Source organism: Salmo salar, chromosome 27 (genome assembly GCF_965601325.2).
Source record: "Salmo salar chromosome 27, fSalSal1, whole genome shotgun sequence".
Taxonomy (NCBI): domain Eukaryota; kingdom Metazoa; phylum Chordata; class Actinopteri; order Salmoniformes; family Salmonidae; genus Salmo; species Salmo salar.
The window spans coordinates 17028754-17044239 of NC_138317.1; the positions used below are offsets into that span (position 1 = coordinate 17028754).

Sequence of the window (15486 nt, forward strand, 5' to 3'; positions counted from 1 at the left end):
TCAAACTTAATACAAGAATGGGGTTTCGAAGCAAGAAGAACAACAATTGATTTGATAATGACTCTAACACCTTAACCACTCAGCCATCTTTTGTGTTTTTAAAGGATAAACACTTGCTGAGTCAAGTCGGAATATGGGAAACAACGTCAATTCTTTCAGCTTTGATCCAAACAAATTTCCAATGAGTGGAAGGACAAATGACAACATCCAAATCAAAGACAAACTTCTACCAGGAGTGTGGTTCGAACCCACGAGGAGATATGTCCATTGGATCTTAAGTTCAACGCCTTAACCTCTCGGCCATCCTGTTGTAAAGAACACAAAATCAAGGGCCCAGTCAAAATGGAATAAGGAGCACACAGTCAGATTTTTTTGCCTTTGATCCAGACAATATGTAAATGAAACTTGATTACGTCCAAATCAAACGTTCTACCAGATGTAGATTTCGAACCAACAAGAACATTTTAATTTCGATCATGAGTCTAACGCGTTAAACACACTGCCATCCAGGTGTTTCTAAAAGATTAACAAGAGCTGAGTCAAAATGGAAGAACTTGTCGTTGTCATTTCTTTCAGATTCGATCCACGCTAAATGTAAATGAGTGAAAGGAGGGTTGATTACATCCAAAGTAAACTTTTTCCAGGAATGGGGTTGGTACCCACAAGAACATACTGTTCATTGGACTTTAATTCCAATGTCTAAACCACTCAGCCGTCCTGGTGTAAATAGAGTACGATCAAGAGCCCAGTGAAATTGGAATGAGGAGCACACAGTCAGTTATTTTGGCTTTGAGCCAGACAATATCTAAACGAGACTTGTTGACATCCAAATCAAACTTAATACAAGAATGGGGTTTCGAAGCAAAAAGAATAACAATTAAGTTGATAATGACTCTAACACCCTAAACACTCAGCCATCTTTTGTGTTTTTAAAGGATAAACACTTGCTGAGTCAAGTCGGAATAAGGGGAACAAAGTCAATTCTTTCAGCTTTGATCCAAACAAATTTCCAATGAGTGGAAGGACAATTGACAAAATCCAAATCAAAGACAAACTTCTACCAGGAGTGGGGTTCGAACCCACGAGGACATATGTCCATTGGATCTTAAGTCAAACGCCTTAACCTCTTGGCCATCCTGGTGTAAAGAACACAACATCAAGGGCCCAGTCAAAATGGAATAAGGAGCACACAGTCAGCTTTTTTGCCTTTGATCCAGACAATATGTAAATGAAACTTGATTACGTCCAAATCAAACGTTCTACCAGATGTAGATTTCGAACCAACAAGAACATTTTAATTTCGATCATGAGTCTAACGCCTTAAACACACTGCCATCCAGGTGTTTCTAAAAGATTAACAAGAGCTGAGTCAAAATGGAAGAACTTTTCATTGTCATTTCTTTCAGATTCGATCCACGCTAAATGTAAAAGAGTGAAAGGAGGGTTGATTACATCCAAAGTAAACTTTTTCCAGGAATGGGGTTGGTACCCACAAGAACATACTGTTCATTGGATTTTAATTCCAATGTCTAAACCACTCAGCCATCCTGGTGTAAATAGAGTACGATCAAGAGCCCAGTGAAATTGGAATGAGGAGCACACAGTCAGTTATTTTGGCTTTGAGCCAGACAATATCTAAACGAGACTTGTTGACATCCAAATCAAACTTAATACAAGAATGGGGTTTCGAAGCAAGAAGAACAACAATTGATTTGATAATGACTCTAACACCTTAACCACTCAGCCATCTTTTGTGTTTTTAAAGGATAAACACTTGCTGAGTCAAGTCGGAATATGGGAAACAACGTCAATTCTTTCAGCTTTGATCCAAACAAATTTCCAATGAGTGGAAGGACAAATGACAACATCCAAATCAAAGACAAACTTCTACCAGGAGTGTGGTTCGAACCCACGAGGAGATATGTCCTTTGGATCTTAAGTTCAACGCCTTAACCTCTCGGCCATCCTGTTGTAAAGAACACAAAATCAAGGGCCCAGTCAAAATGGAATAAGGAGCACACAGTCAGATTTTTTTGCCTTTGATCCAGACAATATGTAAATGAAACTTGATTACGTCCAAATCAAACGTTCTACCAGATGTAGATTTCGAACCAACAAGAACATTTTAATTTCGATCATGAGTCTAACGCGTTAAACACACTGCCATCCAGGTGTTTCTAAAAGATTAACAAGAGCTGAGTCAAAATGGAAGAACTTGTCGTTGTCATTTCTTTCAGATTCGATCCACGCTAAATGTAAATGAGTGAAAGGAGGGTTGATTACATCCAAAGTAAACTTTTTCCAGGAATGGGGTTGGTACCCACAAGAACATACTGTTCATTGGACTTTAATTCCAATGTCTAAACCACTCAGCCGTCCTGGTGTAAATAGAGTACGATCAAGAGCCCAGTGAAATTGGAATGAGGAGCACACAGTCAGTTATTTTGGCTTTGAGCCAGACAATATCTAAACGAGACTTGTTGACATCCAAATCAAACTTAATACAAGAATGGGGTTTCGAAGCAAAAAGAATAACAATTAAGTTGATAATGACTCTAACACCCTAAACACTCAGCCATCTTTTGTGTTTTTAAAGGATAAACACTTGCTGAGTCAAGTCGGAATAAGGAGAACAAAGTCAATTCTTTCAGCTTTGATCCAAACAAATTTCCAATGAGTGGAAGGACAATTGACAAAATCCAAATCAAAGACAAACTTCTACCAGGAGTGGGGTTCGAACCCACATGTCCATTGGATCTTAAGTCAAACGCCTTAACCTCTCGGCCATCCTGGTGTAAAGAACACAACATCAAGGGCCCAGTCAAAATGGAATAAGGAGCACACAGTCAGATTTTTTGCCTTTGATCCAGACAATATGTAAATGAAACTTGATTACGTCCAAATCAAACGTTCTACCAGATGTAGATTTCGAACCAACAAGAACATTTTAATTTCGATCATGAGTCTAACGCCTTAAACACACTGCCATCCAGGTGTTTCTAAAAGATTAACAAGAGCTGAGTCAAAATGGAAGAACTTTTCATTGTCATTTCTTTCAGATTCGATCCACGCTAAATGTAAAAGAGTGAAAGGAGAGTTGATTACATCCAAAGTAAACTTTTTCCAGGAATGGCGTTGGCACCCACAACAACATACTGTTCATTGGACTTTAATTCCAATGTCTAAACCACTCAGCCATCCTGGTGTAAATAGAGAACGATCAAGAGCCCAGTGAAATTGAAATGAGGAGCACACAGTCAGTTTTTTTTGGCTTTGAGCCAGACAATATCTAAACGAGACTTGTTGACATCCAAATCAAACATTCTACCAGATGTAGGTCTCGAACCAACAAGAACATTTTAATTTCAATCATGAGTCTAACACCTTTAACACACTGCCATGCAGGTGTTTCTAAAAGATTAACAAGAGCTGAGTCAAAATGGAAGAACTTGTCATAATCAATTCTTTCAGATTTGATCCACGCTAAATGTAAATGAGTGAAAGGAGGGTTGATTACATCTAAAGTAAACTTTTTCCAGGAATGGGTTGGTACCCATGAGAACATAATGTTCGTTGGATTTTTATTCCAATGTCTAAACCACTCAGCCATCCTGGTGTAGATAAGATACGATCAAGAGCCCAGTGAAATTGGAATGAGGAGCACACAGTCAGTTATTTTGGCTTTGAGCCCGACAATATCTAAACGAGACTTGTTGACATCCAAATCAAACTTAATACAAGAATGGGGTTTCGAAGCAAAAAGAATAACAATTAAGTTGATAATGACTCTAACACCCCAACCACTCAGCCATCTTTTGTGTTTTTAAAGGATAAACACTTGCTGAGTCAAGTCGGAATATGGGTAACAACGTCAATTCTTTCAGCTTTGATCCAAACAAATTTCCAATGAGTGAAAGGTCAATTGATAACATCCAAAACAAAGACAAACTTCTACCAGGAGTGGGGTTCGAATCCACGAGGACATATGTCCATTAGATCTTAAGTCCAACGCATTAACCTCTCGGCCATCCTGGTGTAAAGGACACAAGATCAAGGGCCCAGTCAAAATGAAATAAGGAGGACACAGTCAGGTCTTTTGGCTTTGATCCAGACAATATGTAAATAAAACTTGACTACATCCAAATCAAACGTTCTACCAGATGTAGGTCTCGAACCAACAAGAACATTTTAATTTCAATCATGAGTCTAACACCTTTAACACACTGCCATGCAGGTGTATCTAAAAGATTAACAAGAGCTGAGTCAAAATGGAAGAACTTGTCATAATCAATTCTTTCAGATTTGATCCAGGCTAAATGTAAATGAGTGAAAGGAGGGTTGATTACATCTAAAGTAAACTTTTTCCAGGAATGGGTTGGTACCCATGAGAACATAATGTTCATAGGATTTTTATTCCAATGTCTAAACCACTCAGCCATCCTGGTGTAGATAAGATACGATCAAGAGCCCAGTGAAATTGGAATGAGGAGCACACAGTCAGTTATTTTGGCTTTGAGCCAGACAATATCTAAACGAGACTTGTTGACATCCAAATCAAACTTAATACAAGAATGGGGTTTCGAAGCAAAAAGAATAACAATTAAGTTGATAATGACTCTAACACCTTAACCACTCAGGCATCTTTTGTGTTTTTAAAGGATAAACACTTGCTGAGTCAAGTCGGAATATGGGAATCAAAGTCAATTCTTTCAGCTTTGATCCAAACAAATTTCCAATGAGTGAAAGGTCAATTGATAACATCCAAAACAAAGACAAACTTCTACCAGGAGTGGGGTTCGAATCCACGAGGACATATGTCCATTAGATCTTGAGTCCAACACTGTAACCTCTCGGCCATCCTGGTGTAAATAACTCAAAATCAAGAGCCCAGTCAAAATGAAATAAGGAGGACACAGTCAGGTCTTTTGGCTTTGATCCAGACAATATGTAAATGAAACTTGATTACATCCAAATCAAACGTTCTACCAGATGTAGGTCTCGAACCAACAAGAACATTTTAATTTCAATCATGAGTCTAACGCCTTTAACACACTGCCATCCAGGTGTTTCTAAAAGATTAACAAGAGCTGAGTCAAAATGGAAGAACTTGTCGTTGTCATTTCTTTCAGATTCGATCCACGCTAAATGTAAATGAGTGAAAGGAGGGTTGATTACATCCAAAGTAAAGTTTTTCCAGGAATGGGGTTGGTACCCACAAGAACATACTGTTCATTGGACTTTAATTCCAATGTCTAAACCACTCAGCCGTCCTGGTGTAAATAGAGTACGATCAAGAGCCCAGTGAAATTGGAATGAGGAGCACACAGTCAGTTATTTTGGCTTTGAGCCAGACAATATCTAAACGAGACTTGTTGACATCCAAATCAAACTTAATACAAGAATGGGGTTTCAAAGCAAAAAGAATAACAATTAAGTTGATAATGACTCTAACACCCTAACCACTCAGGCATCTTTTGTGTTTTTAACGGATAAACACTTGCTGAGTCAAGTCGGAATATGGGAAACAACGTCAATTCTTTCAGCTTTGATCCAAACAAATTTCCAATGAGTGAAATGTCAATTGATAACATCCAAATCAAAGAACAACTTCTACCAGGAGTGGGGTTCGAACCCACGAGGACATATGTCCATTAGATCTTGAGGGCAACGCCTTAACCTCTCGGCCATCCTGGTGTAAAGAACCCAAAATCAAGAGCCCAGTCAAAATGAAATAAGGAGGACACAGTCAGGTCTTGTGGCTTTGATCCAGACAATATGTAAATGAAACTTGATTACATCCAAATCAAACGTTCTACCAGATGTAGGTCTCGAACCAACAAGAACATTTTAATTTCAATCATGAGTCTAACACCTTTAAGACACTGCCATGCAGGTGTTTCTAAAAGATTAACAAGAGCTGAGTCAAAATGGAAGAACTTGTCATAATCAATTCTTTCAGATTTGATCCACGCTAAATGTAAATGAGTGAAAGGAGGGATGATTACATCTAAAGTAAACTTTTTCCAGGAATGGGTTGGTACCCATGAGAACATAATGTTCATTGGATTTTTATTCCAATGTCTAAACCACTCAGCCATCCTGGTGTAGATAAGATACGATCAAGAGCCCAGTGAAATTGGAATGAGGAGCACACAGTCAGTTATTTTGGCTTTGAGCCCGACAATATCTAAACGAGACTTGTTGACATCCAAATCAAACTTAATACAAGAATGGGGTTTCGAAGCAAAAAGAATAACAATTAAGTTGATAATGACTCTAACACCCCAACCACTCAGCCATCTTTTGTGTTTTTAAAGGATAAACACTTGCTGAGTCAAGTCGGAATATGGGTAACAACGTCAATTCTTTCAGCTTTGATCCAAACAAATTTCCAATGAGTGAAAGGTCAATTGATAACATCCAAATCAAAGACAAACTTCTACCAGGAGTGGGGTTCGAATCCACGAGGACAAATGTCCATTAGATCTTGAGTCCAACGCATTAACCTCTCGGCCATCCTGGTGTAAAGGACACAAGATCAAGGGCCCAGTCAAAATGAAATAAGGAGGACACAGTCAGGTCTTTTGGCTTTGATCCAGACAATATGTAAATAAAACTTGACTACATCCAAATCAAACGTTCTACCAGATGTAGGTCTCGAACCAACAAGAACATTTTAATTTCAATCATGAGTCTAACACCTTTAACACACTGCCATGCAGGTGTTTCTAAAAGATTAACAAGAGCTGAGTCAAAATGGAAGAACTTGTCATAATCAATTCTTTCAGATTTGATCCACGCTAAATGTAAATGAGTGAAAGGAGGGTTTATTACATCTAAAGTAAACTTTTTCCAGGAATGGGGTTGGTACCCACGAGAACATACTGTTCATTGGACTTTAATTCCAATGTCTAAACCACTCAGCCGTCCTGGTGTAAATAGAGTACGATCAAGAGCCCAGTGAAATTGGAATGAGGAGCACACAGTCAGTTATTTTGGCTTTGAGCCAGACAATATCTAAACGAGACTTGTTGACATCCAAATCAAACTTAATACAAGAATGGGGTTTCAAAGCAAAAAGAATAACAATTAAGTTGATAATGACTCTAACACCCTAACCACTCAGCCATCTTTTGTGTTTTTAACGGATAAACACTTGCTGAGTCAAGTCGGAATATGGGAAACAACGTCAATTCTTTCAGCTTTGATCCAAACAAATTTCCAATGAGTTAAATGTCAATTGATAACATCCAAATCAAAGAAAAACTTCTACCAGGAGTGGGGTTCGAACCAACGAGGACATATGTCCATTAGATCTTGAGGGCAACGCCTTAACCTCTCGGCCATCCTGGTGTAAAGAACCCAAAATCAAGAGCCCAGTCAAAATGAAATAAGGAGGACACAGTCAGGTCTTTTGGCTTTGATCCAGACAATATGTAAATGAAACTTGATTACATCCAAATCAAACGTTCTACCAGATGTAGGTCTCGAACCAACAAGAACATTTTAATTTCAATCATGAGTCTAACACCTTTAACACACTGCCATGCAGGTGTTTCTAAAAGATTAACAAGAGCTGAGTCAAAATGGAAGAACTTGTCATAATCAATTCTTTCAGATTTGATCCACGCTAAATGTAAATGAGTGAAAGGAGGGTTGATTACATCTAAAGTAAACTTTTTCAAGGAATGGGTTGGTACCCATGAGAACATAATGTTCATTGGATTTTTATTCCAATGTCTAAACCACTCAGCCATCCTGGTGTAGATAAGATACGATCAAGAGCCCAGTGAAATTGGAATGAGGAGCACACAGTCAGTTATTTTGGCTTTGAGCCAGACAATATCTAAACGAGACTTGTTGACATCCAAATCAAACTTAATACAAGAATGGGGTTTCGAAGCAAAAAGAATAACAATTAAGTTGATAATGACTCTAACACCCTAACCACTCAGCCATCTTTTGTGCTTTTAACGGATAAACACTTGCTGAGTCAAGTCAGAATATGGGAAACAACGTCAATTATTTCAGCTTTGATCCAAACAAATTTCCAATGAGTGAAATGTCAATTGATAACAACCAAATCAAAGAACAACTTCTACCAGGAGTGGGGTTCAAACCCACGAGGACATATGTCCATTAGATCTTGAGGGCAACACCTTAACCTCTCGGCCATCCTGGTGTAAAGAACCCAAAATCAAGAGCCCAGTCAAAATGAAATAAGGAGGACACAGTCAGGTCTTTTGGCTTTGATCCAGACAATATGTAAATGAAACTTGATTACATCCAAATCAAACGTTCTACCAGATGTAGGTCTCGAACCAACAAGAACATTTTAATTTCAATCATGAGTCTAACACCTTTAACACACTGCCATGCAGGTGTTTCTAAAAGATTAACAAGAGCTGAGTCAAAATGGAAGAACTTGTCATAATCAATTCTTTCAGATTTGATCCACGCTAAATGTAAATGAGTGAAAGGAGGGTTGATTACATCTAAAGTAAACTTTTTCCAGGAATAGGTTGGTACCCATGAGAACATAATGTTCATTGGATTTTTATTCCAATGTCTAAACCACTCAGCCATCCTGGTGTAGATAAGATACGATCAAGAGCCCAGTGAAATTGGAATGAGGAGCACACAGTCAGTTATTTTGGCTTTGAGCCCGACAATATCTAAACGAGACTTGTTGACATCCAAATCAAACTTAATACAAGAATGGGGTTTCGAAGCAAAAAGAATAACAATTAAGTTGATAATGACTCTAACACCCCAACCACTCAGCCATCTTTTGTGTTTTTAAAGGATAAACACTTGCTGAGTCAAGTCGGAATATGGGTAACAACGTCAATTCTTTCAGCTTTGATCCAAACAAATTTCCAATGAGTGAAAGGTCAATTGATAACATCCAAATCAAAGACAAACTTCTACCAGGAGTGGGGTTCGAATCCACGAGGACAAATGTCCATTAGATCTTGAGTCCAACGCATTAACCTCTCGGCCATCCTGGTGTAAAGGACACAAGATCAAGGGCCCAGTCAAAATGAAATAAGGAGGACACAGTCAGGTCTTTTGGCTTTGATCCAGACAATATGTAAATAAAACTTGACTACATCCAAATCAAACGTTCTACCAGATGTAGGTCTCGAACCAACAAGAACATTTTAATTTCAATCATGAGTCTAACACCTTTAACACACTGCCATGCAGGTGTTTCTAAAAGATTAACAAGAGCTGAGTCAAAATGGAAGAACTTGTCATAATCAATTCTTTCAGATTTGATCCACGCTAAATGTAAATGAGTGAAAGGAGGGTTTATTACATCTAAAGTAAACTTTTTCCAGGAATGGGGTTGGTACCCACGAGAACATACTGTTCATTGGACTTTAATTCCAATGTCTAAACCACTCAGCCGTCCTGGTGTAAATAGAGTACGATCAAGAGCCCAGTGAAATTGGAATGAGGAGCACACAGTCAGTTATTTTGGCTTTGAGCCAGACAATATCTAAACGAGACTTGTTGACATCCAAATCAAACTTAATACAAGAATGGGGTTTCAAAGCAAAAAGAATAACAATTAAGTTGATAATGACTCTAACACCCTAACCACTCAGCCATCTTTTGTGTTTTTAACGGATAAACACTTGCTGAGTCAAGTCGGAATATGGGAAACAACGTCAATTCTTTCAGCTTTGATCCAAACAAATTTCCAATGAGTTAAATGTCAATTGATAACATCCAAATCAAAGAAAAACTTCTACCAGGAGTGGGGTTCGAACCCACGAGGACATATGTCCATTAGATCTTGAGGGCAACGCCTTAACCTCTCGGCCATCCTGGTGTAAAGAACCCAAAATCAAGAGCCCAGTCAAAATGAAATAAGGAGGACACAGTCAGGTCTTTTGGCTTTGATCCAGACAATATGTAAATGAAACTTGATTACATCCAAATCAAACGTTCTACCAGATGTAGGTCTCGAACCAACAAGAACATTTTAATTTCAATCATGAGTCTAACACCTTTAACACACTGCCATGCAGGTGTTTCTAAAAGATTAACAAGAGCTGAGTCAAAATGGAAGAACTTGTCATAATCAATTCTTTCAGATTTGATCCACGCTAAATGTAAATGAGTGAAAGGAGGGTTGATTACATCTAAAGTAAACTTTTTCCAGGAATGGGTTGGTACCCATGAGAACATAATGTTCATTGGATTTTTATTCCAATGTCTAAACCACTCAGCCATCCTGGTGTAGATAAGATACGATCAAGAGCCCAGTGAAATTGGAATGAGGAGCACACAGTCAGTTATTTTGGCTTTGAGCCAGACAATATCTAAACGAGACTTGTTGACATCCAAATCAAACTTAATACAAGAATGGGGTTTCGAAGCAAAAAGAATAACAATTAAGTTGATAATGACTCTAACACCCTAACCACTCAGCCATCTTTTGTGTTTTTAACGGATAAACACTTGCTGAGTCAAGTCGGAATATGGGAAACAACGTCAATTCTTTCAGCTTTGATCCAAACAAATTTCCAATGAGTGAAATGTCAATTGATAACATCCAAATCAAAGAATAACTTCTACCAGGAGTGGGGTTCAAACCCACGAGGACATATGTCCATTAGATCTTGAGGGCAACACCTTAACCTCTCGGCCATCCTGGTGTAAAGAACCCAAAATCAAGAGCCCAGTCAAAATGAAATAAGGAGGACACAGTCAGGTCTTTTGGCTTTGATCCAGACAATATGTAAATGAAACTTGATTACATCCAAATCAAACGTTCTACCAGATGTAGGTCTCGAACCAACAAGAACATTTTAATTTCAATCATGAGTCTAACGCCTTTAACACACTGCCATCCAGGTGTTTCTAATAGATTAACAAGAGCTGAGTCAAAATGGAAGAACTCGTCATAGTCATTTCTTTCAGATTTGATCCATGCTAAATGTAAATGAGTGAAAGGAGGGCTGTTTACATCCAAAGTAAACTTTTTCCAGGAATGGGGTTAGTACCCACAAGAACATACTGTTCATTTTAATTTTATTCCAACGTCAAAACCACTCAGCCATCCTGGTGTAAATAAAGTATAATCAAGATCCCAGTGAAATTGGAATGAGGAGCACACAGTCAGTTATTTTGGCTTTGAGCCAGACAATATCTAAACGAGACTTGTTGACATCCAAATCAAACTTAATACAAGAATGGGGTTTCGAAGCAAAAAGAATAACAATTAAGTTGATAATGACTCTAACACACTAACCACTCAGCCATCTTTTGTGTTTTTAATGGATAAACACTTGCTGAGTCAAGTCGGAATAAGGGGAACAAAGTCAATTCTTTCAGCTTTGATCCAAACAAATTTCCAATGAGTGGAAGGACAATTGACAAAATCCAAATCAAAGACAAACTTCTACCAGGAGTGGGGTTCGAACCCACGAGGACATATGTCCATTGGATCTTAAGTCAAACGCCTTAACCTCTCGGCCATCCTGGTGTAAAGAACACAACATCAAGGGCCCAGTCAAAATGGAATAAGGAGCACACAGTCAGTTTTTTTTGGCTTTGAGCCAGACAATATCTAAACGAGACTTGTTGACATCCAAATCAAACTTAATACAAGAATGGGGTTTCGAAGCAAAAAGAATAACAATTAAGTTGATAATGACTCTAACACCCTAAACACTCAGCCAAGTTTTGTGTTTTTAAAGGATAAACACTTGCTGAGTCAAGTCGGAATAAGGGGAACAAAGTCAATTCTTTCAGCTTTGATCCAAACAAATTTCCAATGAGTGAAAGGACAAAATCCAAATCAAAGACAAACTTCTACCAGGAGTGGGGTTCGAACCAACGAGGACATATGTCCATTGGATCTTAAGTCCAACGCCTTAACCTCTCGGCCATCCTGGTGTAAAGAACACAAAATCAAGGGCCCAGTCAAAATGGAATAAGGAGCACACAGTCAGATTTTTTGCCTTTGATCCAGACAATATGTAAATGAAACTTGACTACATCCAAATCAAACGTTCTACCAGATGTAGATTTCGAACCAACAAGAACATTTTAATTTAGATCATGAGTCTAATGCCTTAAACACACTGCCATCCAGGTGTTTCTAAAAGATTAACAAGAGCTGAGTCAAAATGGAAGAACTTGTCGTTGTCATTTCTTTCAGATTCGATCCACGCTAAATGTAAATGAGTGAAAGGAGGGTTGATTACATCCAAAGTAAACATTTTCCAGGAATGGGGTTGGTACCCACAAGAACATACTGTTCATTGGACTTTATTTCCAATGTCTAAACCACTCAGCCGTCCTGGTGTAAATAGAGTACGATCAAGAGCCCAGTGAAATTGGAATGAGGAGCACACAGTCAGTTTTTTTGGCTTTGAGCCAGACAATATCTAAACGAGACTTGTTGACATCCAAATCAAACTTAATACAAGAATGGGGTTTCGAAGCAAGAAGAACAACAATTGAGTTGATAATGACTCTAACACCTTAACCACTCAGGCATCTTTTGTGTTTTTAAAGGATAAACACTTGCTGAGTAAAGTCGGAATAAGGGGAACAAAGTAAATTCTTTCAGCTTTGATCCAAACAAATTTCCAATGAGTGAAAGGACAACTGACAAAATCCAAAGCAAAGATAAACTTCTACCAGGAGTGGGGTTCGAACCCACGAGGACATATGTCCATTGGATCTTGAGTCCAACGCCTTAACATCTCGGCCATCCTGGTGAAAAGAACAGAAAATCAAGGGCCCAGTCAAAATGGAATAAGGAGCACACAGTCAGATTTTTTGGCTTGAACCAGACAATATGTAAATGAAACTTGATTACATCCAAATCAAACATTCTACCAGATGTAGATTTCGAACCAACAAGAACATTTTAATTTCGATCATGAGTCTAACGCCTTAAACACACTGCCATCCAGGTGTTTCTAAAAGATGAACAAGAGCTGAGTCAAAATGGAAGAACTTGTCATAATCAATTCTTTCAGATTTGATCCACGCTAAATGTAAATGAGTGAAAGGAGGGTTGATTACATCTCAAGTAAACTTTTTCCAGGAATGGGGTTGGTACCCACAAGAACATACTGTTCATTGGACTTTAATTCCAATGTCTAAACCACTCAGCCATCCTGGTGTAAATAGAGTACGATCAAGAGCCCAGTGAAATTGGAATGAGGAGCACACAGTCAGTTTTTTTGGCTTTGAGCCAGACAATATCTAAACGAGACTTGTTGACATCCAAATCAAATTTAATACAAGAATGGGGTTTCGAAGCAAGAAGAACAACAATTGAGTTGATAATGACTCTAACACCTTAACCACTCAGGAATCTTTTGTGTTTTTAAAGGATAAACACTTGCTGAGTCAAGTCGGAATATGGGAAACAAAGTCAATTCTTTCAGCTTTGATCCAAACAAATTTCAAATGAGTGGAAGGACAATTGACAAAATCCAAATCAAAGACAAACTTCTACCAGGAGTGGGGTTCGAACCCACATGTCCATTGGATTTTAAGTCAAACGCCTTAACCTCTCGGCCATCCTGGTGTAAAGAACACAACATCAAGGGCCCAGTCAAAATGGAATAAGGAGCACACAGACAGATTTTTTGCCTTTGATTCAGACAATATGTAAATGAAACTTGATTACATCCAAATCAAACGTTCTACCAGATGTAGATTTCGAACCAACAAGAACATTTTAATTTCGATCATGAGTCTAACGCCTTAAACACACTGCCATCCAGGTGTTTCTAAAAGATTAACAAGAGCTGAGTCAAAATGGAAGAACTTTTCATTGTCATTTCTTTCAGATTCGATCCACGCTAAATGTAAAAGAGTGAAAGGAGAGTTGATTACATCCAAAGTAAACTTTTTCCAGGAATGGCGTTGGCACCCACAAGAACATACTGTTCATTGGACTTTAATTCCAATGTCTAAACCACTCAGCCATCCTGGTGTAAATAGAGTACGATCAAGAGCCCAGTGAAATTGGAATGAGGAGCACACAGTCAGTTTTTTTTGGCTTTGAGCCAGACAATATCTAAACGAGACTTGTTGACATCCAAATCAAACTTAATACAAGAATGGGGTTTCGAAGCAAAAAGAATAACAATTAAGTTGATAATGACTCTAACAACCTAAACACTCAGCCATTTTTGTGTTTTTAAAGGGTAAACACTTGCTGAGTCAAGTCGGAATAAGGGGAACAAAGTCAATTCTTTCAGCTTTGATCCAAACAAATTTCCAATGAGTGAAAGGACAAATGACAACATCCAAATCTAAGACAAACTTCTACCAGGAGTGGGGTTCGAACCCACGAGGACATATGTCCATTGGATCTTGAGTCCAACGCCTTAACCTCTCGGCCATCCTGGTGTAAAGAACACAAAATCAAGGGCCCAGTCAAAATGGAATAAGGAGCACACAGTCAGATTTTTTGCCTTTCATCCAGACAATATGTAAATGAAACTTGATTACGTCCAAATCAAACGTTCTACCAGATGTAGATTTCGAACCAACAAGAACATTTTAATTTCGATCATGAGTCTAACGCCTTAAACACACTGCCATCCAGGTGTTTCTAAAAGATTAACAAGAGCTGAGTCAAAATGGAAGAACTTGTCGTTGTCATTTCTTTCAGATTCGATCCACGCTAAATGTAAATGAGTGAAAGGAGGGTTGATTACATCCAAAGTAAACTTTTTCCAGGAATGGGGTTGGTACCCACAAGAACATACTGTTCATTGGACTTTAATTCCAATGTCTAAACCACTCAGCCGTCCTCGTGTAAATAGAGTACGATCAAGAGCCCAGTGAAATTGGAATGAGGAGCCCCCAGTCAGTTATTTTGGCTTTGAGCCAGACAATATCTAAACGAGACTTGTTGACATCCAAATCAAACTTAATACAAGAATGGGGTTTCGAAGCAAAAAGAATAACAATTAAGTTGATAATGACTCTAACACCTTAACCACTCAGGCATCTTTTGTGTTTTTAAAGGATAAACACTTGCTGAGTCAAGTCGGAATATGGGAATCAAAGTCAATTCTTTCAGCTTTGATCCAAACAAATTTCCAATGAGTTAAAGGTAAATTGATAACATCCAAATCATAGACAAACTTCTACCAGGAGTGGGGTTCGAATCCACGAGGACATATGTCCATTAGATCTTGAGTCCAACGCATTAACCTCTCGGCCATCCTGGTGTAAAGGACACAAAATCAAGGGCCCAGTCAAAATGAAATAAGGAGGACACAGTCAGGTCTTTTGGCTTTGATCCAGACAATATGTAAATAAAACTTGACTACATCCAAATCAAACGTTCTACCAGATGTAGGTCTCGAACCAACAAGAACATTTTAATTTCAATCATGAGTCTAACACCTTTAACACACTGCCATGCAGGTGTTTCTAAAAGATTAACAAGAGCTGAGTCAAAATGGAAGAACTTGTCATAATCAATTCTTT

General features: G+C 38.4%; 9 non-coding genes across 9 annotated transcripts; all 9 read right to left on the minus strand.

Annotated features, from left to right (window-relative positions):
- Window positions 1-1058: 1058 nt before the first annotated feature.
- Window positions 1059-1141, minus strand: trnal-uaa (transfer RNA leucine (anticodon UAA)). The gene has a single exon. It is a non-coding gene; the product is annotated as a tRNA-Leu (tRNA).
- A 1578-nt stretch (window positions 1142-2719) lies between these two features.
- Window positions 2720-2794, minus strand: trnal-uaa (transfer RNA leucine (anticodon UAA)). Its single transcript has one exon. It is a non-coding gene; the product is annotated as a tRNA-Leu (tRNA).
- A 3646-nt stretch (window positions 2795-6440) lies between these two features.
- Window positions 6441-6523, minus strand: trnal-caa (transfer RNA leucine (anticodon CAA)). Its single transcript has one exon. It is a non-coding gene; the product is annotated as a tRNA-Leu (tRNA).
- Window positions 6524-8928: 2405 nt separating this feature from the next.
- Window positions 8929-9011, minus strand: trnal-caa (transfer RNA leucine (anticodon CAA)). Its single transcript has one exon. It is a non-coding gene; the product is annotated as a tRNA-Leu (tRNA).
- A 2406-nt stretch (window positions 9012-11417) lies between these two features.
- trnal-uaa (transfer RNA leucine (anticodon UAA)) lies at window positions 11418-11500 on the minus strand. Its single transcript has one exon. It is a non-coding gene; the product is annotated as a tRNA-Leu (tRNA).
- A 330-nt stretch (window positions 11501-11830) lies between these two features.
- Window positions 11831-11913, minus strand: trnal-uaa (transfer RNA leucine (anticodon UAA)). The gene has a single exon. It is a non-coding gene; the product is annotated as a tRNA-Leu (tRNA).
- A 747-nt stretch (window positions 11914-12660) lies between these two features.
- trnal-caa (transfer RNA leucine (anticodon CAA)) lies at window positions 12661-12743 on the minus strand. Its single transcript has one exon. It is a non-coding gene; the product is annotated as a tRNA-Leu (tRNA).
- Window positions 12744-13489: 746 nt separating this feature from the next.
- On the minus strand, window positions 13490-13564 carry trnal-uaa (transfer RNA leucine (anticodon UAA)). Its single transcript has one exon. It is a non-coding gene; the product is annotated as a tRNA-Leu (tRNA).
- A 747-nt stretch (window positions 13565-14311) lies between these two features.
- Window positions 14312-14394, minus strand: trnal-caa (transfer RNA leucine (anticodon CAA)). Its single transcript has one exon. It is a non-coding gene; the product is annotated as a tRNA-Leu (tRNA).
- Window positions 14395-15486: the final 1092 nt, after the last annotated feature.